Source organism: Delphinus delphis, chromosome 8 (assembly GCF_949987515.2).
Source record: "Delphinus delphis chromosome 8, mDelDel1.2, whole genome shotgun sequence".
Classification (NCBI taxonomy): Eukaryota; Metazoa; Chordata; class Mammalia; order Artiodactyla; family Delphinidae; genus Delphinus; species Delphinus delphis.
The window spans coordinates 1,958,039-1,974,208 of record NC_082690.1 but is presented as its reverse complement, the minus strand read 5'-3'; positions in this window follow the sequence as shown (position 1 = coordinate 1,974,208).

The window sequence follows — 16,170 nt, the reverse complement described above, 5'->3', positions numbered from 1 at the left end:
AATGTCCCAGGGTAAGTGTTCAAAAGTTATTGAAAATAGGGCAGACTTTCAAGAAGGTGATTTCATCAGGTAAATTCTACTCACACTGTTTATGAAGAAAAACAGCCCATAAAAACATGCTCAACGTAACAATTTACAGAGACATGCAAATCAAAACTACAACAAGGGATTACCTTGAACCAGTCTGAAAGGCCATCATCAAATATCGACAATGAATAAATGGTGGAGAGGGCATGGAGGAAAGGAAATCATTTTGTGGTGTTGGTGGGATGTCAAGGGTAACAGACACTGTAGGGAACATTATGGAAGTGGCTTTAAAAGGTAAAATTGGATCTACCATATGATCCGGCAGTGCTACCCCCTAAAAGTATATGTGGAGAGAACCAGAATTCAAAAAGACACGTGCACCCAAATGTGCACTGCAGCACTATTTACAATATTCAAGACATGGAAGCAAACAACATGTTCATCGACAGATGAATGGATAAAGAAGTGACACATGTACACATGGAATATGACTCAGCCATTAAAAAAAATAAAATAAGGCCATTTGCAGTCATCTGTGGACCTAGACATGATCATAGTAAGTTAAGTCAGAAAGAGAAAGGAAAATATCCTAAGATGTCACTTACAGGTGGAATCTATACATTCCTACAAATGAACTAATTTACAAAACAGATACAGACTCACAGACTTAGAAAACCAACTTCTAATTATCAAAAAGGAAAGATAGGGAAAGGGATAAATTAGGAGGTTGGGAGTAACAGACACACACTAATATATATCAAAGAGATAATCAAAAAGACCTACCGAATAGCTCAAGGAACTCTACTGAAAACACTGTAATAACTTATTTGGGAAAAGAACCTGAAAAAGAATAGATATACATCTGTGTATAACTGAATCAAGGTTATGTACATCTAAGACAAACACAACATTGGAAATCAACTCTACTCCAATATAAAATAAAAATTAAATTACCAAAAAAAAAAGAAATGTGGGGCCTGAAGAAATGCTTCCACTTGTGGCCATTATCCCATAACACCAACTTTAAAACCTGTGCTGATGGGCACTTAATATTCACAAGGCCTGTGGGGCTGTAAGTAAAAAGCACCTGCCTTCAAGAAATGTCCTGGGATAGGTCATTGAAAAAGAGTTCAAAACAGGGCAGATGTTCAAGAAGCCAATTGCAAGAGGTAAATTTTACTCACACTGTTTAAAAAAAAAATCACATGAAAAATTTTCAACATTGCTAAATATTAGAGAAGTGGAAATAAAAACTACAATGAGGTATCACCTCACGCCAGTCAGAATGGCCATTGTCAAAAAAACCTACAAACAAGAAATGCTGGAAAGGGTGTGGAGAAAAGGGAACCCTCCTACAGTGATGCTGGGAATGTATGTGAATTGGTAAAAGCCACTGCGGCGGACAGTGTGGAGGTTCCTTAAACAATTAAAAAGAGAATGAAATTAGAATACTCCTTAACACCATACACAAAAATAAACTCCAAAATAGATTAAAGATCTAAATGTAAGTACGGATACTTTAAAACTCTTGAGGAGGGCATCCCTGATGGTGCAGTGGCTGGGAGTCTGCCTGCTAATGCAGGGGACATGGGTTCGAGCCCTGGTCCGGGAGGATCCCATATGCCGTGGAGCAACTAGGCCTGTGAGCCACAACTACTGAACCTGCACATCTGGAGTCTGTGCTCTGCAATGGGAGAGGCCACAATAGTGAGAGGTCCACGCACCACGATGAAGAGTGGCCCCCGCTTGCCGCAACTGGAGAAAGCCCTCGCACGGAAACGAAGACCAAACACAGCAAAAATAAATAAATTAATTAATAATAAACTCTTACCCCCAACATCTTCTAAAAAATAAATTTAAAAAACTCTTGAGGAAAATATAGGTAGAACATGCTTTGACATAAATCGCAGCAAGTTCTTTCATGATACACCTTTTAGAATAATGAAAGAAAACCAAAAGTAAACAAATGGGACCTAATTAACCTTGAAAACGTTTGCACAGCAAAAGAAATCATAAACGAAAAATGACAAGCCTCAGAATGGGAAAAAATATTCACAAATGAAGATACCCACAAGGACTCCATGTCTGAAACATACAAACAGCTCAAGTAACTTAATATCAAAAAACAACCCAATAGAAAAATGGGCCGAAGATCTAAATGGACATTACTCCAAAGAAGACATACAGATTGTCTACATGAAAAAAAAAAAGCTCAGCATCACTAATTATTAGAGAAAGGCAAATCAAAATCCAATGAGGTATTACCTCACTCTGGTCAAAATGGCCATCATCAAAACTACAATAGATGCTGGAGAGAGCATGGAGAGAAGGGAACCCTCTTGTACTGTTGGTGGGAATGTAAATTGGTACATCCACATATGGATATACATCTCCATATGTGGTACATCTACATATGGAGAACAGTATGGAGGTTCTTTAATAAACTAAACATAGAAGTACCACCTCACACATCAAAACCACCCCTGAGCATAGATTTGGAGAAAACCAAAACTTTAAAAGACACCTGCACCACCACGATCATGGCAGCACTGGGTACAATAGCCAAGACACAAAAGCAACCTAAGGGTAGAAGGACAGATGGATATCCTTCTGGATAAATAAAAAGGACAGATGGATGTCCTAATGGATAAATAAGATGTGGTACATAAACACAATGGAATATTATTCAGCCATAAAAAGCATGAAATCCTGCCATTTCCAGCCACAGGGAAGGAAGTAGAGATGATCATACTAAATGAAGTAAGTGAGACAGGGAAAGACAAGTATATGATATCACTTCTAGGTAGAATCTAAAAATGGATAGAAATGAACTACTTCACAAAACAGAGACAACCTCACAGACGTAGGAAATTTAGGGTTATGAAAAGGGAAAGGTGGGGGGCAGGGAGAAATTGGCAGGTTGAGATTAACATATGCACACTATTATTTATAAAATAATCAATGAGGGTCCACTGTATAACACAAGGAACCCTACTCAACGCTCTGTAATAAGCAATATGGGAAAAGAACCCAAAAAAGAACACATATATGTATGTATAAGTGAATCAAATCACTGTACACCTTAAAAAAACCCCACAACATTGTAAATTACCTGTATACTCCAATTCAAAATGAACATTAAAAAACAAGAAAGAAAGAAAAAAAGAAATGCTGACTCTATTCCCCTCAGTCCTTGGTGACCTAGGCTGGTGTCACATCCCTGGAGCCTTAGCAGGCTTGTGTCCCAAAGCTGGACTGCCATGGGGCTGAGGGAGCTGGGGAGGATGTGCCAGCCAGTGAGACCCTGGAGTGCCTGTTCCCCTCTGCATGAGCCACAATCTCCAGATCCAGCTGGGCCCTCCTACAGCGAAAATAAGCCTAGTGCACCCAAAGGATGGTGGAGCCTCGGGGCTGGAAGAGCTTTGAAAATTCCCTTGGGTGCTCCGTCTCCTGGTGGTGGGGTTCCCACCTCCAGCCTCCTTCCTCAGTGTCACTCCATCTATGGATTATGGCATCCTCAGCAGAGTGGTGTTTCAGGAGTTGGGATTTGTCTCGGGGATAAAGGGGAAGGGGGAAGAAGTCATGAGACACAAGCTTTGGATGTTTCTTCAGGCATATTCCATTCTAACTGACAACTCAGGAACAGGACTTTCCCTCAGGCTCTGGTTGCCAAGTAACCAGAGTTGGGTTTGAAGACATGCTGCCGCCTTGTGGCCATTTCCCATAACAACAACTTTAAAACCGGCACTGATGGGCACTTGATCTTCACAAGACCTGCAGGGCTCTAAATATCACCTGCCCTCAAGAAATGCCCTGGGGTAAATCATCGGAAAAGAATTCAAAACAGGGCTGACTTCCAAGAAGCCAATTGCAAGAGGTAAATTTTACACACAGTGTATAAAAAAATAAACACAGGGAAAGATACCCAACATCACTAATTATTAAAGAAGTACAAATCAAAACTACAATGAGGTATCACCTCACACTGGTCAGAATGGCCATCGCCAACAAAAATCTACAAAGAATAAATGCTGGATAGGGCGTGGGGAAAAGGGAACCCTCCTACCCTGTTGGGGATGCAAATTTGTGCAGCCACTGTGGAGAACAGTATGGAGTTTCCTTAAAAACCAAAACATAGGACTTCCCTGGTGGTGCAGTGGTTAAGAATCTGCCTGCCAATGCAGGGGACACGGATTCGAGCCCTGGTCTGGGAAAATCCCACATGGCATGGAGCAACTAAGCCCATGTGCCACAACTACTGAAGCCCGCGATCCTAGATCCCGTGCTCCACAACAAGAGAAGCCACCGCAATAAGAAGCCCGAGCACCGCAATGAAGAGTAGCCCCTGCTCACCGCAACTAGAGAAAGCCCGTGCACAGCAATCCCATTCCTGGGCTTAGATCCAGAGAAAATTATAGTTAGAAAGGACACATGCACCCCTATTTTCAGGGCATCACTATTTACAATAGCCAAGACAGAGAAACGACCAAATTGTCCATTGACAGAAAAATGAAGATGTTGTACAGATATACAATGGAATACTACTTAGTCCCTGGGGTGGGGGCGGAGCCGGGATGTGGGTGCCTGGGCCTTTGACCAGCAGGTGAGAGCAAGGAAGAGGACCAGTCCTGAGGGCAGAGGTTCACTGAAGTCTGTGAGCCCCGGTGACCTGATGGGATTCATTCCCAGTGGGGACATGGGTAGGGCCTGCAGTGGTTCTGTCTTCCACCCGAGCCCTTTTGATGAAGCCATGGCAGCACTGGGCTCAGAAGTCTCCTGGTGGTGTTTCAAACTGTCATAGCAGTTTTACAAAGGAAGAGGAGAGTGAAGCCCCTGATGGCCACTCCTTTATGGCTCTGAGTTCCTTCTATCAGGACCGCAGTCACCTGGACGTAGTCTGCTGTGAGGCACCTGCTTCCACCTGGCCTTTGTCTCCCTGCGATGATTCCAGTGACATTTCCAGCCTGGACCCCTCTCCCAGGTCAGACGCCTCTGTCCAGCCACTGCACCCCCATCTCACCTTGGGGGCTAACAGGCCCCTCAGAGGACTGGGGTCCTTCAGCTCCCCACATCCAGGAGCAGCCCCACCTTCCCTGGTTGCTGAGCCCAGGCACCGGGTGTAACCGAGCAGGACCCTACGGGGCCTTCCCAGGACAGACCCCTCCCCCATATCCTCTGCTGTAGCTCCTCTCTGAAGTACCTGGATAACAGTATCTGCTGCACGCTTCCCGAGTTGTTTTACAGATGCTAAAACCACCACCAAGTGGAAGAAATTAACTACTTGATGATCATGAACACATAGCCCCAGAGCTTCTGGTGCCTAAGAATTTACAATGTTAACCGCCTGCTATGTCACCATCAACCAGAGAGTTGTGCACCAGCTGACCACTGGCCCTGTGGCCCTCCTCCTTCACCTGGCCTTTAAAATTGCTTTGCTGAAATCCTTCAGGGAGTTCAGGGTTTTTAGAGCACAAGCCACCTGTCCTCCTTGTCTTGGCGTTTTGGTTAGGTAACACTGGGTCCTCCCAGGCTCCCACTCTCCTTGTTCCCCAGTGACTCTCAGGTCCTCCTGCAGAGTCTGTGGCCAGTCCCCACACTAATTCCCCTCTACACCCACAGCCCTGGCCCAAGCCTGATCTTGTGCTTGGTTCCTCCTTCAGGCCCTGACGAAGCTCCCTGCCCCATGATGCATTTCGCATCCCACCCCAATGTGGTCTTTCTGAAGCATAAACGAGACCGTGACTCTCTCCCACCTGTAATCCTCCAAATGTTTCCCCACTTGCACTAGGGTATCTGCTGGGAGAGACATCTACCAAGGCCCTGAGAGTCCCCGGCATCCCCACTAGGCTGCTGGCTCCTGGGTTCCCCTCCTCAGCAGGCTGGGAGACACGGCAGGAAACCCCAGAACTGCTCACCTCAGGACAGGGCAGGCACTGCCACGGCCTCATCAAAGAGAGCAGAGAAGGAATCCCCAGCTGGGACACAAACTCTGCATGAGTGGCCTCTCCTTGAGCCATTACATCACCTCGTGTGACTTGAGGGAAGGAAGGACAGAGGCACACTTGTTTCCTAAGGAGGGTGGTATAGGTTCAGTCATGTCCCCCCAAATTCACATGCTGAATCCCTAACCCCCAGGACCCCAGGATGTGGCTGTATTTGGAGATGGGGTTTTTAAAGAGGTGATCAAGGTAAAAATGAGGTCAGTAGGGTGGATCCTAATCCAATAGGATTGATGTCCTACAAGAAGAGATTAGGACACAGATAGGCACAGGGGGAGACCATGTGAGGACCTGGGGAGAAGATGGCTGTCTAAGCACCAAGGAGAGAGGCCTCAGGAGAAGCCAGCGTGCACACACCTTGATCTCCGACAGCATCCAGGACTGGGAGATAGGTCTGTTACCCAAGCTGCCCTGTCTGTGCTATTTGTTACGGCGATCCTGAGCAGACTCACACGCAGGGTAACTCAGGGCTCAGACTGGACAGAGCCCACTCTCCATCCCCCTGTACGAGAGTTACAGGAACCCCAGGAACTGAGGAGGTGGTCCCTGATGGGAGGCACAAGATAGAAGATGCTAGGCATTAACATGACTACATTCATGTTAAACGTGCCTGAACTACATTCACACGAGATGGTTTTGTCCTGTATGTACATTGGCACCTTCAGTCTGAACTGCAGATCTTTGGCTTCACCAGCTCCACTGAGAGCATTAGCTTCACCTGCTGTGGACCATCTCCTATAGGACTTCCAGACCACAAAACATCGAAGCTTCATAGGACCCAGAGTCTCTGCGCTACCGTCCAGGTGACCCTCACAGCAGGGCCGCACAGCTGCCCATCAGAACCCATTTCCCTTTTTCCTGTTCACGGCTACCCTGCACCTCCCAGCCTTCCCACCCCTTCCAGCTGGGGCGTAGTGTCTCATGTTACCGAGGCTAAAGGGTGGAGGTGGTGAGGGGCTTGGCCAGCCTGCATCCTAGGATGGAGGGCATTATGCCCACGTGGCCACCCCACCCTGCTGGTTGGAGCCCTCACCTGGAAGCAGGGAGGAGAAACAAGGGGGACAGAACCTGGGCCCCGACACCCACCTGCCCTGGACTCTCACAAGAAGGGGAGAGAGACATCTTGAGCTTCAACCCATTTTTGGGAGACACTTTTTTCCCGCAACAAACCTTTGCCTTAAAAGCCAAGGTGCTTTACAAACCCCTTCCCAGCTGTCACGGAAAGTAAGGCTTAATCTCATCACACTTCTCAAACCATAGCTCATGCTGGGACCACCACTCAGGTGATGGTGCTTTAGAGCAGCCCCTTTAAAAGATCCCTGGAGTTCAGCTCTCCCAGCCCTGCCTTCAGTTTAAGAGAGAAGCTTCCGTGACAACCTTGACAAACCTGCTCAATTTCCTTAACATCCAAGCTTCACAGTCTCCCAAACTCTAATCCTTCAAACATTCCTATGCTAGGTTTGATGAGCCTGAAGTGACAGTGCTGTCATCATGTGCCAGAAGGTGATTCCTCCAAGCCTGTAGTTATTGGCTACCACATGCTGTTGATGATGAAATCCCCGAAGAGCCAGCTTTGCAAGGTAACCCCTTCTGGACTCGGCACTGGGTCCCTTTCCGCGGACAGAGTGGAGTGGCTGTTTCCACGGGCCCTGTGGTAGAAGAGCTCACCTAATGAAGCCAGGGCTTCATCCTTTCCAGGTGATTCCAGGGTCCTCATTCTGCCCAGACCCCCACCCACATGGCTGCTATCTGTGCCAGTCTATACGGGGCCTTGGTAATCTCCTAAAATGAGGCTTTTTTGTTTGTTTGTTTGTTTTTTTGAGGTATACGGGCCTCTCACTGCTGTGGTCTCTCCCATTGCCGAGCACAGGCTCCAGACGCACAGGCTCAGTGGCCATGGCTCACGGGCCCAGCCGCTCCACGACACGTGGGATCTTCCCGGACCGGGGCACGAACCCACGCCCCCTGCATCAGCAGGTGGACTCTCAACCACTGCACCACCAGGGAAGTCCCAAATGAGGGTTATTTTATACACAGGTAATGGGTTGAATCCTGGCCCCAAAAGATGTGTCCCCCCAGAACACATGAACAGGACCATATCTGGGAAAACCATCTTTGTATATGTAGTTAAGGATCTCAAGGTGAGGTCATCTTGGGTTAGGGTGGCCGTCAATCCAATTGAGAGAGTCCTTATGAGAGACACAAGAGGAGAAACACAGACATAGAGGAGAAGCCACGTGAAGATGAAAGCAGAGATGAGAGCCATGCAGCCGCAAACCTGGGGACGCCTGGAGTCCCCAGAAACTGGAAAAGGCAAGAAGAACCCTATCCTGGAGCCTCTGGAGAGACTTAAGTCCTGCAACAGCTTGATCTCAGATGTCTGGTCTCCAGGACTGGAGGAGGATGAATTCCTGTTGTTTTAAACCATACAGCTTGTGGTCATTTGTTACAGAAGCCAAAGAATGGTCACACAAACCCTGCTCTATAGGATCCTGGAAGTGTGGGTCTCACTAAAGGCCGACAGAGGCTGGATTGCAGAACCCGTAGAGTCAGCATTGGGCTCCAGAAATCCTAAAGCAGTGGTTGGACACCAGAATGTTGAGGGGTCAGTTGGAAGCCCATCCCTAAGGGTGCCAGCTGCACACGGCCTCCCCAGGTTTTTACGCCTGTACCTGTTGGGGATTAGTATTTCCATCCTGATTCAGGACCTCTGATGTCACCGTTCATGTTGCTAATTAAGAACCCACTAGTTAGACAGATGAAAACCCTATCAGGACACTTGCTCCAGTGGTAAACAATTCTGAAGTTGGTCAGAGGTGGGGAATCGTCTCCCAGGCAGCCAGCAGCCCCCCCGCAAGGAGCATCCTCATTGCAAAGCTGGGGCACCGTGCCGAGGCGCCTGTGAGTAAACGTGAGCTGAGCCCCAGGCCAGCTGCTGCTGAACTGTTCCCACCCTTCCCAGGTAAAACACCTGAATATGTACAAGGACTTGAAAGCCTAGAGGAAGGGCCATGGAGCCACACGAGCGACAGCATGCTGGCCGACTTGGTGCCTGCGGGCCAGCCAGGATGGTCCTGGCCCTGGGTGCTCTTCTGGAAGCTTTCCATTTCCCTGCCTGAGATACCCCTCCTGTCTCGGCCCCCACTGCTTTTTTCCTTCCTCACCTCTGCCCAGGGAGAAATTCCAGTGGCAGGTATGGGTGACACATCCTCTTCTTTAGCAGGTGGCAGCCTGGCAACTGCTGCAGAAAGTCCAACAGAGCCCTACTCACACTGGGCCACCCACAAAGCCGTGGCCTCTCACTCCCTCCCACCAGCCCAGCCCCGAGACTGCTGACAGGACAGAGAAAATGGCGTCAGGCACAGCTACAGGGGCTCTTGCTGCCTGGAGCGGTGTTTATATAGACTTCAACCCAGAGGCTCATAGTTGCAGAAAATGGGCCTTGCTGCACTGGCCAGGTCCAAGGAACAGGTGTGGGCTCCTGAGAGTCAGGATAGACACAGGGCTGCAGCTCTGGCTTGTTTTCTAATCATTTTAACTGGCCCATGAGTGGGAGACAACTTCAAGAAGACCCTCTTCTAATGAGAGGAACCCAGCAGTCAGGAAGAGGAGGGATGCTGGGTGGAGACAGAGGCCTGGTGCCCCGGGTGCAGTGGAAGTCTCTGGGAGACCAGGCGGAGGGAGACCACACAGAGTGAAGCCCAGGGTCACAGACCTGTCAGAGCTGCTGTTAGTTCAGGTCCTGCTCTGAGGTGCTGAGGGTCAGCTCTGACCCACAGGTGAGCTGGGGGTGCTCTGCAAGGAGGGCTATGTGCACGGCTCCTGTGTGCCCAGCCCTGCCGGGTACCTGCCCAGGTGAGCTCTGTATCCTGAGAGGGGCCTGACCACGAGAGTCCCGTTGGTGGGAGGGGAGCATGGGTATGAGCAGCCGGCACAGAGTTGCCTAGCAACTTCCCTGTGGGCAGCAGAACAAGGAGATGCTGCGAGCCCCCGAACCCCTGTCCATCCAGAGTGATGAGGTCAGTAGGTGGGTGCTGGCCACTGTGCTGCATGACGGGGGCCCCACAGGTACCTCTTGTTTCTTCCACCTGACACCATGGAGGCCTCCCCAGGACAGAGCAAGAAAACCTGCCCAGCGCAGGTGGGAGCTCCTGGTGACCCTGCAGGGGACATGAGAAGGATGGACCAGGCAAGAGGGGGTGGGAGCCCAGGCAGAGCCATGGGGCTCAGGGCCCGAGGGGGCCTTTCTGGGTCTGAGCTGGGAGTGGATGAGCAGGTGGTGAGTGTGATCCAGGAAAGCTGCTCTGATGATGAAAGGCTGAACGTGCTTCAGAGTGACAAGCTTCCGGATGATCCCAGAACAAGATAGTGAGACAGATCCTGTTAGAAGAAGGTAAGTGAATCACCCCAAGAGGAGGTTCTGTGAGCTGGTCCTGGGAGGAGGGTGAAGGGAACAGGCGTGGAAGCTGCGGGGAGTGGGCAGTCCCACTGGACGGGCGGCGGGTGCAGACGCCACTCCGTGGTCCCACAGCTGTGCTTCCAGCTGGATTACTTGGCTTCTCGGAGCCTCAGCTTCCTAATCTGCTCGTGGGGTGATGGTAGCATGGATTGACTAGTAATTTGCTGAGAACAGGGTAGGATGGGAAATGGAAAGTGGACATTCCACAGAACACTGTCAGTATGGGAATCACAGGCCCTGTTTCCCACAGGTCTGCCTTCAGGATCGGGAGAGCAAATCCGAGCAGACTTGCAGCAGAGCCTGGGGACGGGCTCCGTTTGGTGGGTCCCCCTGTTTCCTGAATCTCAGAAGGAGCAGCTCCAGTGGGCAGTGGAAGCTTCATCCCACACCAGGGAGCATCCAGACCTCAAGGCCCAGCAGCCCGAAGCCCTGTGTCTGGGCCCCCAGGAGGCAGACAGGACAGTCCAGCTTCCTCCTTGGCTCTCTTCCTGCCCAGAACATTTGGTGTCCAGGCTGTCATTAGGGAGAAGCAGGGATGGGGGTGTTCCATGTGGGAACAGGACACGGAGCAGCTTGTGCACGTGGACGTCCACACTGGGAATGCGGGTCAGTGGGACGCAGGCACCGGGAGGGCCAGGCGGTGGGCCTGAGGAAGCAGGGCGGGGCTGGGGGTCCTGGGGTGTGTGTGTGCGAGCTTCGCCTGTGCCGGGCCTCAGATTCCACGGGGCTTCCCTCCCTGGTCACTGGGGAGGAGGGGCTGAGCAGCATTGGTGGAGGGACCCCTCGCATACCCAGGCCCTGGCAGCATCAGCTCTTCAGGCTCTGGGTCAGGGTCCCTGAGGGGCGCAGGCCCAGCTGTGCCTGTAGGGAGGCCTGGAGGGGTCGGGCGGGAAGCATGGGTGTGGTCTCGCCTGTGTGGAATCTCCCGAGCCAGTGTCCAGTGGGAGCCCTCACCTCGCATGTGGGTTTCAAGTCCACAGCTCAGATCACCTTCTAGCCGCTTGGGTTGTTTTCTAGACACAAAGCAAAGTCTTATATCTACTCTGTCCCCTGCCCGTGAAAAGGCACGTCTGATCTGGCACCAGGTGCTGCCTCTGGTCCCTCCTGACTGGACGCCCAGCAGCCAGTGTCATCACGTCATGACTGTCAGGGGGTGTCAGGCGTGGGGGGACGAGAGCACATGGTGCAGGCCCACAAGACGCTGTGCCATCCACGGAGCTGGTGCTGTGGCTGTAGGCGTTCCCTCCCCACCCCGCGGGCAGAGACAACCGTCCCCTTACAGACTGTTACCAAGTGAAGTCATGTGCACCCTGCTTGGGCCCCAGCCTGGCAAGGTGCTCTGCCTCAGCGGGGAAGGATTCCTTTTTCCATGTGGGTTCAAGTAGACAAATAACAGAACCAAAGCCGAGACCAACACAGCACGGGCTCCATTCAGTGGCCAAAGAATGGAGAAGCGGGAACTGAGTTCACAGGTCAGCTTCTCGCCCTCCTGGAGAGAGTGGTTTAATTTTAAAGAGTAAAGACAAAGGGAGGAGTGAGGCTAGTGATGGGATGAAGAGACCTTCTGGGGAAGGGGCGGGGTTTTTTCCAAGGGAGTGGGGTACCACCTCCTTTTACCCGTTTCTGGTCCTTCATGTCCAGTCATGGCCGCCGGTGGGTGTGTCACCTAATATGCTGATATAGTAAATTCAACCCGTGATGAGACTCAGGTTCTGTTGGAGGTCACATTCGTTGCCATCTTGGTCCCAGCTGGTTCCACCTGTTTTTCTGTTTGTAGCTTCCTTTCTTATCTCTGGACACTTTCACTTAAATACTTAGGTGAACTCCTTTGAAGTTGGGGGTGGAGGACAGCCCTGTGAAAGGTGGGTGCATGGGGCTTGAGTAGGGCCTGGAGAAGCTCTGACAACAACAGGAGGCTGAGACGGGCGGTCAGTCTGACATCCGCACTGGGGCCTGTGGTTGGCATGCGGAGGTGGTCAGCTGGGGGCACATGTCAGGGAAGGTTCTCGGTGTTTACACAGAAGATGTGAACGTGGGCCCAGGTGCAGAGCTGCCTGCGGATGCTGCTACAGAACCCCCTGATTCTTTCCTGAGAAAACTTCTGGGCGGTCATTCAGGCAACAGTGCAAACAGATTGCTCTGGGTTTCTTATGGGGAAGTGGGAGCATAGCAACAGGGGCTCAGCCCGCAAAACCCCAGAACCCCTCCCCGAACAGCTCCAGAACCGCTTCTGGAATGGCAAGGAGAAGTGGGTCTTCCACCTACTAGACGTGGAGGAGAGGGCTGGGGTCTTCAGGGCCACCCTCACCTTCAGGGACTGGTTGGGAGGCTCACAGGACCCGGCACATGATTGTGCCTTGCATGCTCACAGCTGAGATGGGTCACAGCATGCAGTAGGGATGCACGGGAGGGAGGGTCCCTGTTCCAGTCAGCTCATGACCCTTAATGCCCCCTCCTTCCCTCGAGGGTCTCTAGGGTGTCTCTTCCCCCAGTGATGAAGGGCAGAACCGTGACAGTTACCTGCACCCCCGTCCCCCCAGGGAAGCTCACTAGACACTTGGCACCCAGCTGGGGGCTGGTCATGTGATGTTCTCTGCCCTCACCCTCCAAAATGCTAGTGCCCAGAAGGGGAGCCGGGGTTCAGCATGAACCACATGGTTTGTGCAAGCAGCACAGGCGCAAGGGGCTGCCCCTAACGGGAGGAGGGAGGGTTTAGATCAGGGCAGGGAGCTGCTCACCAGCTGCATTAGCTTCCCGGGGAAGCTGTGACAAACGACCACAAACGGAGGCTCAGAGCAACAGAAACCTGTCCTCTCTCAGTCCTGGAGACCAGACGTCTGAGGTCAAGGTGTCCCAGGGCTGCACTCCCTCTGGAGGCTCCAGGGGAGGGTCCTTCCTGCCTCTTCCACCTTCTGGGGGCTCCAGGCATCCCTGGGCTTGTGACCACATCTCTGCCGTCTCTGCCTCTGTCTTCACATGGTGTCTCCTCTGTGTCCGTGTCTCTCCCCTGGTCTCTCAAAGGACATTGTCACTGATTTAGGGCCACCCTGATCAGGAGCCTCAGGCAGGACACATCCTCTGGGTTTGGGGAGGACCCACAGGAGGCCTTGGAGGTCAATTCTGGTGGGGGAGGGGGGAGGGTTCAACTCTGCCGCTGTAAGGGCGGCGTCTACACATGGAGGGGGTGGTGTTATCAGTTTACCTGAGAAAACACACTTTCAGGTTATGGGAAGATGCGTTACGGGAAGATCCTGTCTCTAACATGTGGGTGTTCAGGTAGCTGGAAGTGCTTCGGCCTTACTCTGTGGCTGTGCCCGTGCTCCTACAGCTCCCGAAGACTGACTGCAGTGCCGTTTGCTTCACCTGTCAGGTCCCAGCCTTGGGGCAAGGGAGATGGGGCCATGGCTCCGGTGTCCAGGGCTGCAGTCAGGCAGTGCCCGGCCACCGGCCCCATGGGGCTGTTCACAGTGCAATGACAAATCCAAACGGATTCTGTCCTGTGCTGTTGGGGACGAGCCCTGGGTCTGCCTCTGGATCATCCCTGTGAGGGGTTGTTCATGTCGTCATTTACACTCCACGGCCCCCACAAGGTCACCCGGGGTCCCAGGAATCACCTGGGCAAGCAGACAGGGTCTCTTGGCAGAAATGGAAATTCCCCGAGGTGTCAAGTTGTTGCTGTGACAAATAATATTTTTTTAGTTGTGATTAAAATATATGCAACATAAAATTCACAATTTACCATTAAATTGAACAATTCAGTGGTATTTATCACATTCACAATGTTGTACTAGCACCACCTCCATCTGGTTCTAAAACATTCTCATCCCCCCAAAAGGAGACCCCCCCTCTCCCTCCCCTAGCCCTTGGCACAACTAACCCACTTCCTGTCTCTGTGGACTTGCCTGTTCTGAACATTTGATATAAATGGAATCAATTTGTGGTTGTTCTTGGCTGAATGTTTGTGTCCCTCCGAAATTCACATGTTGAAATCCTTACCCCCAAGGTGATGGTATTAGGAGGTGGTGCTTTTGGGAAGTGATTAGGTCATGAGGGTGGAACCCCTATTATGGGATTAGTGTCCTTATAAAAGAGACCTCAGAGAGCTCCCTCACATCTTCTCCATGTGAGGACACAGGGAGAAGATGCCACGTACAGCCAAGAAGAGAGCCTCACCAGAACCTGACCGTAGTGGCACCCTGATCTCTGACTTCAGTCCTCCAGAACTGTAGGAAATATATTCCTGTTGTTGACTACCCCAGCCTGGTAGTTTCTTATGGCAGCCCAAGCAGAATAAGGCAGTGTCCTTCTGTGTCTGGCTTCTCTCACTGAGCATTGTGTTCTCAAGGATTGTCAACATTGTAATGAGTGTCAGTGCTTCACTCCTTTTCATGGCTAATATTCTATTGTGTGGATGGAGCACATTGTGTGTATCTGTTCTCTGTTTACCTGTTGATGGCCATTTGGGTGGTTTTCACATTTTGGCTGTTGTGAATCATGCTGCTATGAACATGCATGTACTAGTGTTTGTGTGGATGTCTGTTTTCCTTTCTCTTGGGTTTATACATAGGAGTGGAATTGCTGGGTCTTATAGTGACTCCATGCTTTACATTTTGAGGAACTGCCAGACTGTCTTCCAAAGTGGTGGCACCATTTCACATTCCCACTAGCGCTGTTTGAATGTTCCAATTTCTCTCCTTTTTATTGTCTGTCTTTTGGATTCTAGCACCTTAGTGGGAATGAAATGCTATGTCATGGGTGTTCTGTCAGCCCATTAGACCCTCACCCCTTTTATACCAAGTACTTTGTAATGCTCCCCTCGCTTTCTGAAATCAGAGGCAGAGATGAGATAATCTCTCTACACATACAATTTAAGTATAATTATGTATATGTGTGTATGCAGCTATAGTTACAATAGAGAGGAGAATTAAAGATAAGTACATTTTAATGAAATAATACATAATTTAATAGGTGAATGCTTGGCTTCAACTACACTAAGTAATCAGATGTTTGCTTAAATTTTTTTTTTCAATTTAGATTTAAGAAAAGGCAGATAACATTCAACTCGCTTCAGACTATATTTAATGTTTTTAAATGAGGACAAATTGGCATTGTTGTATATAATTCAAATTACCGTGGTGACAGCAATCCTGGTGCATTAACTGGCAATTCAGAAACTCTGAGCCACTTTACCAGGGGATTGGATTTTCCAAAATGTCAGAGAATTCTTGGTAAAGTTCTCAATAACTCTGAGAACAAGCTTTCCTAGAATCACATCATTGCTCTATTCCTGCAAAATTCAGCCTATCTTAAAGCCATATAGAAATAACTTGTGTGTAAAGTAGAACAGACTCAGACTCTCAGCTCAGAAAATCACGGGCAGGTCCTTCCCAGGAAGGGTGGGCAGGCACAGGACAGTGCCTAAAACAACCGTCAAATACATAGTTCTATAAGATCAGTGATTGTAATAGTATAACTCTAGATATGGGAAGATGCTACAAGAGGGAACCATTTCCTGGACCATAACAGACTAGTAGGACAGGCAACCCAGCAGCTTTGGACTACTGTTAACAGGGCCTAGTCCAGTAACAGCACATTGAATGGCCTATCAAGGAAATCCTCGCCTGAACTGGGAATGAGTATTCCAGGCGCCGTTGGATAAATTGGTCATGAAACGCCTCCTAAACC